The sequence below is a fragment of the Octopus sinensis genome, linkage group LG5, assembly GCF_006345805.1.
Source record: "Octopus sinensis linkage group LG5, ASM634580v1, whole genome shotgun sequence".
NCBI lineage: Eukaryota > Metazoa > Mollusca > Cephalopoda > Octopoda > Octopodidae > Octopus > Octopus sinensis.
Window position 1 is genome coordinate 123,247,486 of NC_043001.1, and position 20,000 is coordinate 123,267,485.

At 35.5% G+C, this 20,000-nt stretch overlaps 1 protein-coding gene across 1 annotated transcript in view; it reads right to left on the reverse strand.

The window, feature by feature from the left end:
• The window catches only part of LOC115211596, a 451,114-nt gene that overhangs the window by 120,558 nt on the left and 310,556 nt on the right, over positions 1 to 20,000 (reverse strand). The gene's annotated exons all lie outside the window — the stretch shown is intronic.

A 20,000-nucleotide genomic window follows, 5' to 3' on the forward strand; every position in this document is an offset into this window, starting at 1 on the left:
TATCGGCTTCGACAATGAAAATTCCAGAAGGTCGACCAACTCCTTATTCACTGACTTAAGAACATTTGCATATTGCATGAACGCTCCACCAGACTGGCTTATTCACATTTTCTCACTGCTCAGTTCGAAATGCAAAGCTTCGATGAACCCTAGAGTATGGTGAAACACTTTAACAATATGTCACGCTGCCATATGGAATCGCATGGGAACTTCTTAACCATTCAATCAGGTCTGCACTCATACTCTTAAAAATGCGCACAATGCACGCTTATACACACACACACATACACACACTAAGATGCATACATTCACACATACATACATATACAAGATGGTCCATAATTGCTTTATTATTTTCACTTATACGTGCATAATCATCATCATTGTTCGACCGTGGTCGAGACAATGGAATTTACCATGCTACGCCAGACTTCACGGTCCATCATGGCATTACGGAGGTCCTGTTGCTGGATGCCTGTATCTCTGGAGATTACATCAGGGTAGGAGAGTGTGCGCCCTCTGGTATTGCGAGTAGATGGCTTCCAGAGGAGAAGAGTAGAAATTACCTCTTTTTCAGCTCTACAACAATGTCCAGCAAACTAGACTCTCTTACCTTTCACAAGAGATGACGCAGGTGGTAGTTTCCCATATATTTGCATTTTGGTTGGATGTGCATAATGGTAAAGTCATATATGGGCCTATCTGCCAGATGCCTGCCAGTCTATCAAAATATTGGTGTCAAATTTTGGGACAACATCAGTAATTTAGGAGATGCTAAACTGGTAGTTATTTTATCGACTCCAAAATGATGAAGGGCAAAGTCGACCTCGGTGAAATTTGAAATTATTACGTACAGACAAACGAAACGCCGCCAAACATTTTGCCCTGTGTGTTCACGATTCTGCCAGCTCACCACCTTATAGCTATCCCTATATTGGTTTCAAATTTTGGCGAAAGCTCAGCAATTTAGGAGAAGGAGATGTAGGTCGATTACATCGACCTCAGGGCTCAACTGGTGCTTATTTTATTGACCCTGAAAGGATGAAAGGCAAAGTCGACCTCTGCGAAATTTGAACTCAGACCGTGAAGACGGATAAAAGGCCACTAAGCATTTTGTCCGGCGTGCTAACGATTCTGTCAGCTCACCGCCCTATCTACCTATGTATTATTGTATATGCATATGTTTATATATATATAATATATATATATACCATTAAGTACCAGTTACGTACTAGGGTCGATGTAATCGACTTAATCCCTTTGTCTGTCTTTGTTTGTCCCCTCTATATTTAGCTCCTTGTGGGCAATAAAGAAATATATATATATATATATATATATATATATATATATGTATATATATATATATATATATAATATATATATATATATATATATGTGTGTGTGTGTGTGTGTGTGTGTGTGGTGTGTGTGTGTGTGGTGTGTGTGTGTGTGTGTGAGTGTGTGTGTGCGCGTGCATGCGTGTGTGTATAGACATGCGTACTCACTCTCTCATACGCATATACATTTACACATACGTGTATATTTCTGAGTTGAGCGTTGGGGCCTGAAGTAAAAGCAACAAGGAAAGAAAGGAACGATGAAAGAAAGAACGTATTCAGGTGATCGATGAAACGAGAAAAATGAAGCAGGATTTATGTAAATAGAGATATCTGTCTAGGCATTGATCCAGACATTTTTTTATAGATTGGGTTGTCGTGTTGTTTGTAGAAATTGATATTGATTCATGGAAAAATAGCGGATGAGATACTTGCACGTCTGTCTGTCTGTCTGTGTGTATGTATGACTTTCTGTCTCTGTGCCTGCCTGCCTGCCTGTATACCTGTCTGTCTGTCTGTCTGTCTGTCTGTCTGTCTGTCTGTCTGTCTGTCTGCCTCTTCGTCTGGCTGTCTGTCTCTCTGTCTGTTCGTCCGCTATCTGCCCGCCTGTCTTTTGTCTGTCTGTCAGTCTGTCTATCTATCTATCTATCTATCTATCTATCTATCTATCTATCTTTTAATCTGCCTGTATATATATTTTATCTATGCAGCTCATTAGGTATCTGAGGTCTAACGAAATGCCACTCTGTTCAACATCGCACACATCACGTAAATTTTCACTTTGCACTTTTGCATGAACTGACGTTGAAGGCATGGCGGTCGCATGGTGCCACTCAGTCAATGTTGTTGACTGTGTTCTAGTTAGAGCTACGGTTTTAAAATCTGCTCAATGTTACCTCCCTTCGGTATTTTCCTCTGATAACGGTCAAAGACCTACAAACGCCTCCGAGAATCAAATAGGGGGCAACACTGAGCACCCTTTACCTTAAGAGAGAAAGTTTTCTCCACAGTAACTGCAGTGAATTTGCTTTTACTTTTAGAAGTTGAAATATGTCGCAAACATATTTTAACTGACCTAAAATTCCCACAAATATTCATTCGTTAGTATATTTTGTAAAATTCCACTACGAAGCTTTTTCATACTTAATGATATAAGAAATTTACGACAGATCACGTACACACGCAGAGGAAGTATCATTGTTTTGACACGAACCGACGATTCAACTACTGGTCGTTCGGTTGTGTATCAACTCAGCCAATTGCGTACATTAGTACATCTAAGATGCGAACAAGACTGGAATTATCATGTTATAAACGAACAGCCATTTACGATATAAAGTTTTTAGGTAGCAAGGAACCTCAATTTATCTTTGACATTGTAAACCTCTTCAAATTAGCCAAGATTAACGACCTGCTAGAAATAAAGACCAAATCTCCTTCATGGTAATCCTACGGTCTTAACAAAGGAAAGACATTTGGGATAACCTAGTCATACGTAGATAATGTCTGACAAAAGGAAAAAATGCGTTAGGAACGATTTAGTCGTGGATCCTGTTCAAAGATGACCAACGATTATACAACCACAACAGTAATGACAAAACAACAATAACAAAAATAATCTTATTAAATGTGAATAAATCCCAAATGCATCTTATTACCACAGTCAATGAAATTCTTTTCTATATTCCTGAGTTCCTATAATTTATTCCCAGTATATGACGGTCCCATTTTCTTTCTGTATATGTGGCAAATTATATCCCATATCGTTAAAACCTAATTTTTCTGTTAATGCTAGTGTCAAGACACTGAATACCCATTTGCTATCAATGCACTGTTTCTTTCTTCTTTCTTTTTTCCTTTCTCTTTCCTTTATTTCTTTCTCTCCCCACTCTCTTTCTCACACAGCACTCACTTTCACTATCTCTTTCTCATACAACACTTTCAGTTTCACTATCGCTTTCTCATCATGAGAGCCCATCAATTTTTATCCTTATCTCATCATTGTAATCCAATCGAATTTTATTCCTTTTGATGATGACATTCACGTAAGATGAGGACGACGACAACAACGACGGTAACGATAATGATAATGTTGATAATTATGGTGTCAACATTATTGTTATTGCTTCTATGAACTAGCGATGACGATGGTGGTAATGATGATGATACCGATGATGTTGATGATGACGACGACGATGACAACGGACAACGATGATGATGAAGATGATGATGATGATGATGATGATCGCTCTGAAGATGGTAATAAAGCGAAATGCTTTCTTACACCCACCCACTCTTACAGAAAAAGCACCCGTACCTTATAAAAAGAATGGAAATAAAATAGTTATTTCGAAACAAGCAAAATACCGATTCTTTTAATAGCATATTTCTTTTGCAAAGATATTTTCAACACTTATTGTTTTTTTGTTCTTGAACATCAAAGAAAGCTTTAGCAGACAAAACAATTTTAATAAAAAGAACAAAATTAAAGAAGCGCAAAAGAAAAAATGAAAGCATTGATTTATATCGTCTTAATTCCTATTTCAAGCAGAATACATTTTTGATGAATAACCAAGGATCTAACTAGAGATTCTACCCTTTGGTTAAAATTATCTCTTGTCTAATTGTCTAATCCTCTTTGCAACATCAACTAAGCTACAATGAATATAATTCATAATATATATATATATATATGTATATATACATGTATATATATATATATTATATATATATATATATATATATATATATATTATATATATATATATATATATATATATATATATATATATATATATATACACACACATACATACACAGACACACACACACATACATACATACGCGCGCGCACACACATATTTTCTTGTTTGAGTCATTTAACTGCAGCTATATACATCTAACTATCAAAACATAACATCACATACATAATATAGTATGCCGTACATACATATATCTCTCCATCCATCCACTCCTCTATCCATCCACCCATCCATCCATCCATCCATACATACATACATACATACATACATACATACATACATACATACATACATACATACATACATATTTGCGGTTGGATGGTAAGTTTCAAAATAAATTTCCTTAATAAGGATTTCTAACAAGATAACGAACAATGACTTTTATGGCGGCAGACATTTAGCTAACTGGTGTGTTAGACCTAATATGTGACTGTTACTTAAGGCGATGTGATCTGAAAAGCACAAATGGGCTCTGACAGGAGTTGAACCCAGTATGAACAGAAAATAAGCTAAGTACTGAATGTAAGCCGGGGCTGTCTCATACATCTACTGATATTGGGATAGACTCATTCCTGCTATTTCTCGAACACATAAAAGTATGAAAGACTCATAAAAGCATTCCTCTCGAGTGAACTTGAACTTAAATCTTACTTAGGCCACCGGAACGTAGACTGCCCCAAAATATTTTAAAGCGTGTAATCCGATATTTTTGGCGTTGGAAATAGTTTTAAATAGAAAGGGAAGAAATGCCAATAAACTACTGAGGTCGAGTGTCCACCATTAACAACACCAAACAAGGTCGAAATCACGTGATATGGTGATCTGGTGATCTCAGTGCTAGAGGTGACAGAGATTTGTCTCCCGGCTAGTATGTAAACAAGAATACATTTTAAATCAAAAAGCCATTGTGAGAGCTTCTCACATGGTGACTACCGGAGAATAGTTTGTTCTAAGATCTTCCATGTTTAAGTAGGGATAGATATTACCTCTCGGTATTGATAGTGCCTCTGTTGCTAATATATATTTTTTAACTGAGAATTATGTCATCGTTGTTGTGGTTGGTGTTGTTATTTAGCAGCGGTCAGCTTTATTCGAGTTGACCACTGATTAAAGGTATTCCAGCGATAAATTTCCAGCGTTTTCTTATGTGCAGGCAGCCCATGACCAAACAATCTAATTCAAGTTGTTGGCCAGATATGTGATTTGAAGGACATTTAATTGCTATTTCTAGCAAATCGAGCGATTACGTACAGTTTCTCTCGCTGGTTCGATTTTTAATTTAGGTGCAAAGCCTAAAATTTTAATGACAGAAAGTGTCGGTTATATCGACTCTTGTAATTGGCTGGGCTACTTTGATTTCGAGAATGAAAGGCGAAGTTGAAAACAGCAGGGATTTGAAATCGGAATATAAAGGTAAAAGAACCTAACTACAGTTTAGTATTTTGTCCATCTCTCAAACGACGTAACCAGAATACTCTCTAGCAGATTTATTGATGAACGTAAAGGTGAATGATAGAAATCGTGATGTTTATACTTTTGCCAAAAGTTATTAGCATATTAAATGAATCAATGAATCCAGAAAAGCCTCTGCTTCACGAGCCCTTAGGCTCGTGGCAGACTTCTCTAAAAATCGACATCTCGTGCTTATCTTAGACATCAATATATCTCTAACCGACGTGATAACTTCTACTTTAGCATATACCGTTCTGATATGAAATACACGAAAAGTAAATAAAACAATTTTTTCGACTTGAAAAAGTAGCTTAATGTGTCTCAAATTATCTTAGCTTATAAAATACTGTACTTTATAATAAACAAGAATGTTGTTAGAAAATGTAATGCCGAATTCAAAATAATAAAAAATGAACCAGTACTAAACATTATATAAAAGTTTTCTTGGGGGTGAGTGTTCCCTCGCAGATCTGTTACACCAGCGTAGGTCAATATCATGGTATAAAACATATAGGATATTGATATTGCACACACGGACATCTTAGATTGTATCCTAATGAAAGCCATCCGTTGCTTGATAAACAGCTATTCATCAACATGCTTATAACACTATGTCTCAGAACTTCTGTTACCATTACGACAACAGCCTCTGTTCCACCGAAGTATGGTAGTTGTTTACAGTCATCCGCCATGGCTGCTTGACCCAGCCATCTTTCCTTCTATAATCATCTGTTTATATCTGCACTGTCTGACTCCGCATTAAAACCATTCACTTAGAAATTCTTATTTCACGAATTTCCTTCCAACACACGTCTTAACCGCGCCTGTTCAAATTGAGCATTCGATTTAATCGTTCTTAGTAATCTAAGGCGGTAAGTAAAAGTTATGAAAACTGCGTCTCTTTTACTTAGCTTATTGAACAATCGTCCCTCATAGCTTTTCCTTTAAATCAGAACTCTGTTTCTTATTGGAATTAATTGCTGCTCTGCAACAATTAATTCTACAGAAAGGTCTCTCAGTTCGCAAGAGTACACTGCTACATGAACCACGAGTGAATATATTATTCAACTTGGACGGATTTCACCGTTAATGTATCTTCGTTTATAAGTATTACATTAAGCTAAGTCAATAATGGATTATAGACATATTAGGCAAAGAAGATCTGTCAGTGAGTTTAACTTATACTTGGAAGAGTATGCAATCTATTTATCTATGTATATGTATGTGATATCACAATTAGGATAAAGACCTAATGGGTGATGAATTGTGGGAATCGTTAATGCGTCGGATAAAATACTTTGCGATATCTCTGATGACGTTTATGCCCCTAGGCCAACTTTGCTGACTTTATCAACTTTGTCATTCATCCTGACAGAGTTGATCAACTAATCGAGTATCGGGGTTGATGAAATTGGCCATTTCTTCTTCGTCACAAATTCTGTCTTTGCGCTTATGGCTTTTGATCTTAACTGATTGGAAGTGTTATCATAACCATGTTTTGTCTTGCTACAGCAATTAATCTGCTCAGTACCACAGATTTGATTGTTAGTTGTTTCACCATAACCAGTTGAGCATGTCCCTTAATAGCTGACGATATGTGCATTTCTGATAACGAGCAGGAGTAATGGGAGAACATCATAGCCATGTGTTGAGGAGGATTCTTTGGGGTTTCAATAATTCACATCTGGAAACATGGGTGTTTCGTCCATCACCCTTAAACAAACATTATCCAGGGACATTCGTCTGTCTTTACGTTCTGAGTACAAATCCGCCGCGGTAAACTTTGCCTTTCATCCTTTCGGGTCAATAAATTAAGTGGCAGTTGCGTACAGGGGTCGATCTAATAAACTAGCCTCCTCCCTCAAAATGTCGGGCCTTGTGCCAACCTGAAGAAAATCCGACCTGGACCCCACCTGCAAGGTCATGCGCTGTTTATCTTGATATGAGATCACCATGACGCGCAGATATAGTTGCGATGCATGTGCTTGGTGTGCCCTCATCAGACGGGTCGTCATGTTGGGTATACTGGGCTTCGTATATTTATACTCCAGTGTCACTTTGATGCAAGCATTGCTTTTTCACTCAATAATAATAATAATAAAAATAGGTTTCAAATTTTGGTACAAGGCCAACAATTTCGTGCAATTACATCGACACCAGTGTTCAAATGGTAGGAAAGGATGAAAAGCAAAGTCGACCCCCAGCGGAATTTGAACTCAGAACGTAGAGGCGGACGAAATACCTATTTCTTTACTACCCACAAGGGGCTAAATACAGAGAGGACAAATAAGGACAGACAAACGTATTAAGTCGATTATATCGACCCCCAGTGTGTAACTGGTACTTATTTAATCGACCCCGAAAGGATGAAAGGTAAAGTCGACCTCGGCGGAATTTGAACTCAGAACGTAGCGGCAGACGAAATACCGCTAAGTATTTTATCAGACGCACTAACGATACTGTCAGCTTGCTGCAATAATAATAATAATAATAATAATAATAATAATAATAATAATAATAATAATAATTTCTACTATAGGCACAAGGCGTGAAATTGGGTGGAGATTGGTTAAGTCGATTACATCGACCCCAGTATCAACTGGTACTTAATTTATCGACTCCGAAAGAATGAAAGCTAAATTTGACTTCGGCAGAAATTGAACTCAGAACGTAGCGATGGGCGAAATACCGCTAAAAGCTCAATAACAAAAAAATTGTTGAGGAATCAAAGCGCGTGACACTCATACTCCACCTCGACCAAAGTCATTGTGCTGTAAATGAAGCAAAATAATTTTAATTGGGAAAGGAATTTATAAATTTCAATCTCTATTTTTTTTTTAGCTGCTGATTAGTCAAATTGCAGTACTGTGTTCGACTTAACCCGTTAGCTTGGTAGCGGTAGCAAGAAACTATTGTAATCTATTTACATAGTTTTCAGAAGTCCTGTAATCATCAAATATAGTTAGGAACATTAAGTTAAACAGATGTATCATTAAAATTACCTTAAGCAGCTAGAAATATACAAACCTACTTAATCGAAAACCAATCATATATTAGCGTATTAAGTGGCGCGCATGTGTGAACGCGGATAGATCTTCCTGATGTAGTAATATTAATTAATTAACATGGTATTATATTACAAGAATTTCTATCCAAATTGGCTAATACTCTGACTTGTTTCACTCACAGCCAACTCCCTGGAGGATATTGAGACATTAGTGTTATCGCTGTTACCGACCTTTTCACACAACTCTTAGAATTGCTAACTAGGGTTTCTATTGTATGTATGAGTGTGTGTGTGTGTGTGTGTGTGTGTGGTGTGTGTGTGTGTGTATGTGTGCTGTGTGTGTATGTGTATGCACGAGCGTGTGTCTGTATACATTCATGTACATATAGATGAGAACGCGTATATACTTGTTTGTGTGAATAAATAATATATGTATGCATGTACTATGTGTGTATGTATGTATATATACATATGCATGCGCAAATGTATGCGTATAAACATACTTATATATGCATATATACCACATACACACATATATCTATATATATTTATATCTATACTCATACACACACATATATAACAACGAGCACGCATTCACACACTCATATACTAATATAAATTTAAATGTATATATTCATTATGTATTAATGTATATATATATATATATATATACAGGCACACACACATACATATATATATATATAAGTATATATATACACATACATACATATATATTCATATATATATATATATGTATATACATACAGTCACAAGTTTGCCCAAACATATATATATGTATACATAAATATACGTACTCACAGCCGTATACATATATGTGTGTATATGCATATATATATATATATCTATATATATTATGTGTGTGTGATATATTTATATATGTAATTATATATATGTGTATATATGTACATATATATATATGTACATGATATATATATATATATATATATATATGTAATTATATATACATGTATATATATGTATATATATACACAATTATATATATATATATAATATATGTATATATATGTAAGCGAGAAAGAAGCAACAAGAATGGATAGGTTTTTAGTACAATCGTTTCATACAAGGACAGGCTTTATTAAAAGTTGTAAAAATTACAGCATATAAACGTGTCCCGTACTCATCAGCTAAAATACATGTGAGCTCTCTAGACATCCTAGTGGTTGAGGCTATACTCATGAAGTAATGTAGATAATTAAGTAACATAAACAGATTTCCAAAGTTCATATATGTATATATGTATACACACATATAAGTTTAGATGTATATCGTATCTATCTTACTTTTCTTTCCTGCCATTTTCCGATTCTTTGCATGTCTTCCGTCTGTGCCTACGTACATGCATAAGCATACATATAAATAGAAGATAACGATATGTAGACATCTCAAAAAAGAAAAAAAAAATGGGTTAATTAATATATTTCAGTGTGTGTGTGTGAGTGTGTGTGTGTGTGTGAGTGTGAGCGCATTTGTATATGTGTGAGTGGGCGTGTTTGTGTTTGTGTATGTGTATGTGTGCGGCTGTGTGTGCAATCTGCTCATTAGAGAAGACGATCAGTTCAAATGCCAGACGGCCAACATCTAGCTGATTGAAAGGCTGCGGTTTGATCGATTCTCTTGTATTCTCAATAGAACCATCAAGAACTTCTACATCAGCAACATCAATGGCATCGTCAAAAATGCGTCCCTCACCTACATCACCACCGACAGCGCCGACGGCACCAACACCAATACCAACAGTATTTACATCCTATCCACCTTATCCCCATCAACCATCTCCTCTGCATTATCATCATCATGATTGTCATTATCAACCAACATCAGCACCAGCGCCACCACGACCAACACGAGCACCAGCACCAGCATTGCCACCGCCCACCACTCACCACCACCACCACCACCGCCACCGCCATCACCACCACCACCACCACCACATCATCATCATCATCATCATCATCATCATCATCATCATCATCATCATCATCATAAACGTTAGAAACAACAGAAAGAACAGACGAAGTAAAAGTAAAAAAAAGAAAAAAAGACAATGCAATAATATAAGTTATTCTGAACGATAAAATGATTTCTAAGATAGACCAGCACAATTTTTTTTATCAAATTGGTGGAATCGTTAGAGCATCGGATAGAACACCTTGTGGTATTCATACTAGATTTCTCCGCTCAGAGTTCAGATCCCAATGAGGTCAACTTTGCATTTCGTTCTTTCGAAGTGGTTAAATAAAATGGAAGTTAAGGGTGACAGATTGGCAAAATTATTAGCGCGTCTGACAGGATGTATTGTAGAATATGTTCCAGGTCTTTGTGTAATTAGTTCAAATCCCACTTAGGTGTCGATGGCCTAGTTTAATCACCGGCCACTGAAGGGTCCCTTCAAACAGGCATTTGATCAACGGCATGTTAAAGTTTTATCAACAGCAGCTGAGGTGGAGGCGCAATGGCCCAGTAGTTAGGGCAGCGGACTCGCGATCGTAAGAACGCGGTTTCGATTCCCAGACTGGGCATTGTGAGTGTTTATTGAGCAAAAACACCTAAGCTCCACGAGGCTCCGGCGGGTGGAGAGGAGGTTAAACCCGCTGTACTCTGTCACCACAACTTTCTCTCACTTTCTTCCTACTTATGCCATAAAGCAGAGGAACCATGGTGTAACCCACTATGGTGTGTTAAACTTTCAGACGCTATTCTACATTACGAATCCTCTGTACCCCAGGATGGTTCAGCTCTCCACCCGTTAAAAGCCACCGTTTACATCGTAGCTTTCATCCTTCGATAAATTAAGTACCAGTTACGCACTGGAGTCGATGTAATCGACTTAATACCTATGTCTGTCCTCGTTTCTCCCTTCTATGTTTAGCCCCCTGTGGGTAATAAAGAAATAGATGTATTGAGATTTCATCCAGCAATAGATCGGAAACAACTGAATAGAATGGAAGGGTCTATTACATCCAGCATAGGTAAGTAGGCAACGGAATTGTGACATTTCATCCAACTATAAATGGAAAACTTCCGAACGAAGTGGAAGAACTTATTACATTCATCCTGGTACCTGACTGGTATCTTGTTTTAATGGGGCTGAAGATGATATAAAACAATGTCAAGTTTGTTAGTACTTTATCATTTCTCTCGTTATTAAATCAACAAAAACAACAATTATGTCTCCGCTAAAGTAAGAGGTAAGAAATCCTCCTTCGATTTCAATGATAAGCACTCAGTTGTTCGATTCAAATGAATTCCTAGTCGTGAAACTAACGTGCAAGTGGCTGAGTATTCCACTGATATGTTTACTTAAACGTAATTCTCAGGCAGAATCAGAGTGACACGTCATGACAAGGACAAAGCTTTGAGTTACAGGAACAATCCAGAAAGAGAGAGAGATAAACGGAAGGAGAGACTGATGGAAGAATCGACCCACGTTTTTCGTTTCCTCGACCCCGAAAAGGGTCGATAAATATAGTACGAATCTAAGCAGTTTATTTACCTTTTGTCTCCCCAGCATTAACACTTACAACCTTATTTCTTACTCTCCTCCTTGTTAAACATTCTGACTAATTCCTCCTAAACGCTTTGACTAATTCTTGTCATCTTTTGGGATTGTACCCCCACCTCATTTTCTCTTATTAGATATTAACTCAGTCGTATCATTTATTGGAGTCTATTTGCAGACAGATGGAAGACAAAGCTTGTCAGAATTTATTGTTATAGTCATTGACCCTTATTAACAGCAGTAAAATATTGGTTTCAAATTTTGGCACAGAACCAGCAGTTTCGAGTGAAGAGTAAAATCGATTATATCGACACCAATGCGCAACTGGTACTTATTTTATTGACTCCGTAAAGATGAAAGGCAAAGTCGACGTCGGCAGCATTTGAATTCAAAACGTAAAGTTGGAAGGATTTTTTATGGTGCATTAATGATTCCGCCAGATCACCGCCTCAACAGCAGTAAAATATCATTAATAACATATATACTTTCATGCATTGATGTTTATATCTAAAAGCAAAAGATGAGAAATGAAGAAAAGAATAAAGAGATGAAAAAGAAGGCAGTTAGGTAGACAGAAGAAGCAAATTAAGGACAAGAAGAAAAAAACCAAAAGCTACGGAAAGCAACAAGGATGTCTTCGAACCAACGAGGGAATTTCTACATAGAATTCTTGGTCTACTAGAAACAACAGCTAACTCTTCCATAAAATATAACCTAACATATATAAAGGAAAAACGAAAGACAGTACATTCGTAAATGTAGTTGCTGCTATAGAAAAAGACAGGTTGTCACGACTGTAATATCTTTGGTCACATGCCGGGTTGTGTCATGGCTACCCTTGGACCTAACATATCAAAAGTGTCAAAAAATATTCTCTAGATTTACTTCAATAATTCTTCCATGAATGCTTTTTGCCTTAGTATGCTTACACGTGTACGGGTATTTATGTATTTCTTATTCTTCAGAAAGTTAACTATGACTGAAAATGTATGGGGGATGGCTTTCCAAACTATGGTGGAAGCACTCCGTCGGTTACGACGATGAGGGTTCCGGTTGATCCGAATAGCCTGCTCGTGAAATTTACGTGTAAGTGGCTGAGCACTCCACAGACACGTGCACCCTTAACGTAGTTCTCGGGTATATTCAGCGTGACACAGAGAGTGACAAGGCCGGCCCCTTGAAATACAGGTACAACAGAAACAGGAAGTAAGGGTGAGAGAAAGTTGTGGTGAAAAAGTACAGCAGGGATCACCACCATCCCCTGCCGGAGCCTCGTGGAGCTTTTTAGGTGTTTTCGCACAATAAACACTCACAACGCCCGGTCTGGGAATCGAAACCGCGATCCTATGACCGTGTGTCCGCTGCCCTAACCACTGGGCCATTGCGCCTCCGGCTTTCCAAACTATATATAATGCCACCATTATATCGCAATTAACTGAAGAAAGGAGTCGTACAGAATCTTTTCTTCATTTAATGTTCATTGTTTTTAGTTAATGATACAGTATTAATACATATACATATACACATACATTTACGTACATTCATATGTGTGTGTGTGCGCGTGTGCACGTGGTATATATAAGTGTTTATACACACACACATATAATGCTAACAATTTTAAAGTTTACTTGTATGTATGTATATATGTATAACCATCTCTTGAATACCGTTGATGATAGTTCGACAAGGGGTGTCAGTAGAGTAAAAGAGCAACGTCGACAACTAAAACATACGGAATTGACGCACAGCTTTGTTTCTTTTTAATGGCACTTAAAAGATGACAGATAATAAGAGATATTTCTGCAGTTAGATAGATCGCTAGACTAATGTATGTATGTATGTATGTAGTATGTATGTAAGTATGGACTTCTGAATTTTCAGCATTAAGTTTAAAAATAGCAACGCTATTCTTAATTTAATAGTTATCAACACAAAGGGAGCAATCTGGTACAACCATTAGTACGCATTTCACCAATCCTTACGTTCTGAGTTCAAATTTCGACGAGGTCAACTTTGCTTTTATCTTTTTAGAGTCGATAAAATTAGTACCAGTTGAGCACTGGGGTATATGTAACCGACTTAACCCCTCCCTCAAAATTGGTGGTTTTGTGTCAAAATGCGAAACCAATATCTATCACATATATTTTCACTAGCTATTTATAAATATATTTCAAATGACGTCTCCAAATGTTTTAAACCCACACGCATGTGAGAAATAATACAAATCACTATTGCTTATATGAGAAAACAATGATATTAAAATAAATCTGAGAGTGAAAAAAGTCTAAGATTCAAACAACAATAGACCCATAGGTCTAAACTGAAAAAGGTAGTTTCACTCACACACCAAATGATCAAACATAGTAGAATTACATTATTTTTTTGACTAACCCAAACATGAAAGAATTACTTTATATATTGTACTGGCATCCACCCACACACGAGGAAGAAACTCTTTGAGGCTTGTAAACATTTCCCAATAGGTAATTTACAACAAATGTAGTGGTATTGTGCCACATCGATGAAGATCGATGAAGAGTGAAAGAAAACTTCGACACTTTATTATATACCACGCTATCACGAAATAAACGAAAAGGAAATAAAACAATTTTTTTGTGTTCCTTAAGGGCTAAAACAATTCTTCCACGATCTAATGTTGTTAATGCATTATTAATAATAATCGTTTATTACTTTGGCACAAGGCACACACTTTCATGAAAAAAGTGGTTAATTCAATGGAAATCAGTACATCTCTCGTTGTAGATTTATTGACCCAAGTTGAAAGTCGACTCAGATGGAATTTGATCGGAAAGCGTAAAAGTAAGGTAAACTTGCTAGAAATACCAGTTGAGTTTCCTTCTGTTTATGCTCTACTATCTATTAAATTCGGTATATCGCATACTGTAGTCCAAGTACAAGTTACAGTATTTGCAAAACAGTAATGGTATAACCATCTCTAGAATACAATTGATGATAGTTCGATAAGGAGTGTCAGTAGAGTAAAAGAGCAACGTCAACAACTAAAACATACGGAATTGAAGCACAGCTTTGTTTCTTTTTAACGGCACTTAAAAGATGACAGATAATAAGAGATATTTTTGCAGTTAGATAGACTAATGTACGTAACAGTGACGACAACGACGATGATCTGAAGCACGTAGTATTTAATTTACTGCTCAAGTAAAAAAACAAGCAAAAACAGAACGTTTGAGTAGATATAAATCGATTATCCACGAGCAGGTATTTGAAAACAATTGAGCTAATGTAGTCTGTTCCCATACGCATAAGTACTAATTAGATTTTTGTACTTATTTACATTAGATAAGTTAATATTAAACCAGCTTATGGTTTTCATGCGGATTTCATGTTTGACAACTAACTCTCAATCACTTACTAGCATTCTCCACTTTGTCCAAAATTCCTATGGACCAAGGACTAAAAACAGAAACATATAAAAAAAGTAAGAAACTATTTCGATCTCTCTTTGAAGAAGTATTTTGTCTGAAATGTCGCGAAGTCCTATCTCAACGACAAAAGAACGGTAAAAACTTACGAGTTTACTATTAATATTATTTTAACTATGATAAATTTTCACGCTTGCACGTATAGTGCACAATATTATGTATCTTAGTAATTCTCTTATCAGAAAGGTGAAGTCAAAACCTTGCAGAAGATATATAGTAAGAGTGAAACATGAGCGGAGTTTTCTCTTGTTCTTGCTGAAATGAATTACAATCATATTTGTCACTGAGCTAATGTCCTTCCATCACTGCTTAATTATTTTTAATTACATTCTTTGTGCTCACCATATTAAATATGTCAACTATAATTTAATTGTTTTTCATGCTGATCACATCTCTGAAAAATTACCGTCAATGACATATATTTTCAAACATAATAATTTTCACATCTATTTGTGACAAAATTGTAACTTAACTTAATAATTCTCTCATCAGTACTTTAAAATTCTCCCTCTTTTCTCCCTACACCGATTAGATATTATTTAATGAATAAATGTTATTCTTATTATCTGGATACTGTATCCGGATGTTACACATAAGAAAAGCAACTGTAACAATAAGTAGTAGCAGAATAGAATGTGTATAATATTAACGAGGAAGAATAAGTTGGTAACTAACTCAACGTGAAAACGAAAATAACAGAAAAAACAAAATGGCGGCGATGGTGGTTCGCAGAGCTGTCGTGTTTACGAGACAAATAAGGAAGGTAGATAAAACCAAAAAGAGCAATAAAAAAATTAAGTAAGCAGGTTTCCAAATTTCAAACATATATAATTGTTATAAAAGAATTATGTTAAGTAAACAAGCTTACTTAAATGAGATATATTAGGAATTGCTGTGCGTGCGTGTGATAATATATGTGTGTATTCGCATTTGTATGCAGGTATGTGAAAGCGGATGTATATATATGAGGATGCACACGAGTATGTATGTACGTATGTATGGTATGTGCATGTTGTTACAGGAGTGTTGTGTATGTGTGTGCGTGCGCGCGCGCACACGTGTGTACGTATAGATACATGCATACATGTGTACATGTATGTAAGTATGCAAGAATGTATGCATGAATTTATGCAGTTTTTTATGTCACAATTTTCAGTTTAGTGTTCATTATGTGTGCGTATATATGTATGTACGTATACTTACATACATAATACATAATATATATATATATATATATATATATATATATATATATATATATATATATATATATATATATGCATAGAGATAAACATATATATATATAAATCATCTACACACAAGTAGGTATATATATATATATACATATATATATATACATATACATATATATATATGTATGTATATATATATATACATATATATATATATATATATATATATATATATATATGCATGTATACACACATACACTCACAAATTTCGAAATATAGTGACGCATTAATATTCACATACATACATACGTTCACAAAAACACACACATAGACACACACACATTCACAAATATATATATGGATATAATTATATTACGTTATATAAGCACACATATGCACAGCCACACACATGCTTGTGTATGTATGTGCGTATATATACGCATGTGTGAGTGAGTAGCGAGTGTTTGTAGGTGTGTTCTATAAGTGCTCACGTACCGTTATTGATTATGACTTTTGAAAACAATAGTAATTGTTTGTTATTTCTTCTCCATTTGAACACAATAAAATAAGATAGAATAAAATAAAATATGGTAGCAAAATGAAATAAAAATAAAGAAACAAATAACATCACCCTATTATTATGGGATTTATTTTCCATTAGCACTATGAAGGAATGCGTCTTTGTTTTCTTCCAGAAAACACCCTCTTCATGATGTTGATGATGATAATGATGATGATAATGATGATGATGTTGATGATTATGATGGTGTTGATGATAATGATGATGATGATTATTATAAAGGTAACAACAAAATTACATTACTATTATAACGTTGAAATCATCACCCTCCTACTCCTCTTCCTACTCACTACTATCATCATCATCATCATCATTATTATTGTTTTTGTAGTTATGAACTATTATTATTATTATTATTATTATTATTGTTGTTGTTGTTGTTGTTGTTGTTGTTGAGAGTGAATTTATCATTATTATTAATATTATAACAACTGGTATTACTTTTTAAAGTGAAAAAGAAAAGAATCGAATCCCTCCTCGCCCATCACCCCAAAATTACTGTTACTACTTCATATTGTTTTTTTTTATTTATCTTAACAAACACGTGAATTCCATTTTTCTCAGAGATAACAACAAAATAATTATTCCTTGATACACGTTTGAAAGAATTTCTTTACACTGTTTCCCCCTCCACTCTCTTATCCCCACCTAATTATTCTTCTACCAACTACTACTACTACTACACCTACTACTTCCCTTTCTTTCCCTCCATCTTTATGTAAACGCCCTCACAAATTGTAAACTATTCTTATAATGGCCCACACCCACGTCTATGACCCTGTGGCAAATAGAAAAATCACTACTACTACTACTACTACTACTACTACTACTACTACTACTACTACTACTAACTACTACTACTACTACTACTACTACTACTACTACACACTTTCGGGGCCTTTCCCTTTGATTTTCATGCTAGTTCTCTTTATATTAATATCAAAGAATATGTCGGGCATTTCAGTCTTTGAAAAACATACTCATTGTCTTTTCCAACAACATTTACTTCGCTACGTTATTTAGCTTCCAAGGAATTATTTCAGAGCGGTTTAATCAAATCAGTAAGTAATTTTAATCTATTATTGTTTAACGTGTATTTTAATAATTAATGGACAAAATACAACGGAAAGAAAGAAACAAGAAAGTGAAAACAATAAAACGAAAGATTACCAGAACAATACAAAATCAAAATTAAAATTTGATAATCGGATTAAATTCTTTGAATTCTTACTCTCAATTTGGTTCTGAATTGTTAGTATGAATTGTTGTTCTTAGTTCTCCCAGAAATAAAAAAAAAAAACATTACAGAGCCAGAACTATATTAAAAGCTTTATATAGTGTTAAAAATTTTGTTTTTAATTTCAGAGGAATATATTACCACCCTATCATCCGACCGAGCGAAGCTCTCACCATCAATCATCATTGTTCGAGGATCGATTCTGGACGTGAATCTCAGAGTAACTTGATACAAAGTGGCTTGAATTAATATATGAGAAGCGACCAAAATTGAATTATTTTTTCCTTATTCTTTTAAAGATCTGGGCATATCACAGGCGTAAGACAAAGTGGAAGTAAGAAAAACGCTGTATGTTATTGAACCTTAATACGAGGTGTAATTTTTCCATCAGCGACCCCTGTCTTAAGAATGTTTAAGTTACAGATGATATAGAAACTTGGACCTACAGCCATATATTAAGTTCTTTTTTAATACCGTGTTTGTTGTATCACTGTGAACCTAGGATGCAGTTACAAATACACTACTGTAATATATAGTATAATACACAGACACAGATACACACACACACACACACATGCACACACACAATCGCTACTAATAGTCAATTCTTAATGACAACATTCTAAGTAAGGAGTAAAGGACAAATGCAAATGTTTAAATGTTTCTCCTCCTCCTCCTCTTCCTACTACTACTACTACTACCACCACCACCACCACCACCACCACTACTACTACTACTACTACTACTACTACTACTACCACCACCACCATCACCACCACCACTACTACTACTACTACTACTATATCGAGGACGACTACGACGACCCAGGAGCCATGAGAGGGAAACCAACTACCAGCAACATGTAAACTTCGTAAGAAAACCATGTGAACTTCCACAGCTAATATTATGAATAATTAATTTATTTCTATTTTTTAAAAAATTATATTCCATTCTCTTGTAGTATGACTAAGTAGTCTTATAAAACCGGTAGCATATTTTGATAAAACGATGGAAACCGGTAGTATATTTTGATAAAAATGTAAATATTTTATTTCTTTTGCCCATGATAAAACTTCTAAAAGCAGTTTATCTTTTTGTTTTACACACACACATGTGCACACCACTAATACACACACGCGCGCGCGCACACGCAAATATCTTTATATAAAAAAGAAAGGTTGTGTGTCTGTCTACTCCGATTTAGATTCCTAACTACTCCCACATTTTGCAATGCAGTTTAACCAAAACCGGGTATCTTATAGTCGTGATTCATATCGAGCCCTTCTGGGTATTATCGCGCGTCTACGATGAGTCTACGATGAGTCTACGATTTAAAAAATAATTTACCATCATTTTTTTTTCCATTTTAATGCATATTTTTTAAATAAAGGGAAGTAACTCTCTAAAAATGTCTACGATGAGTCATC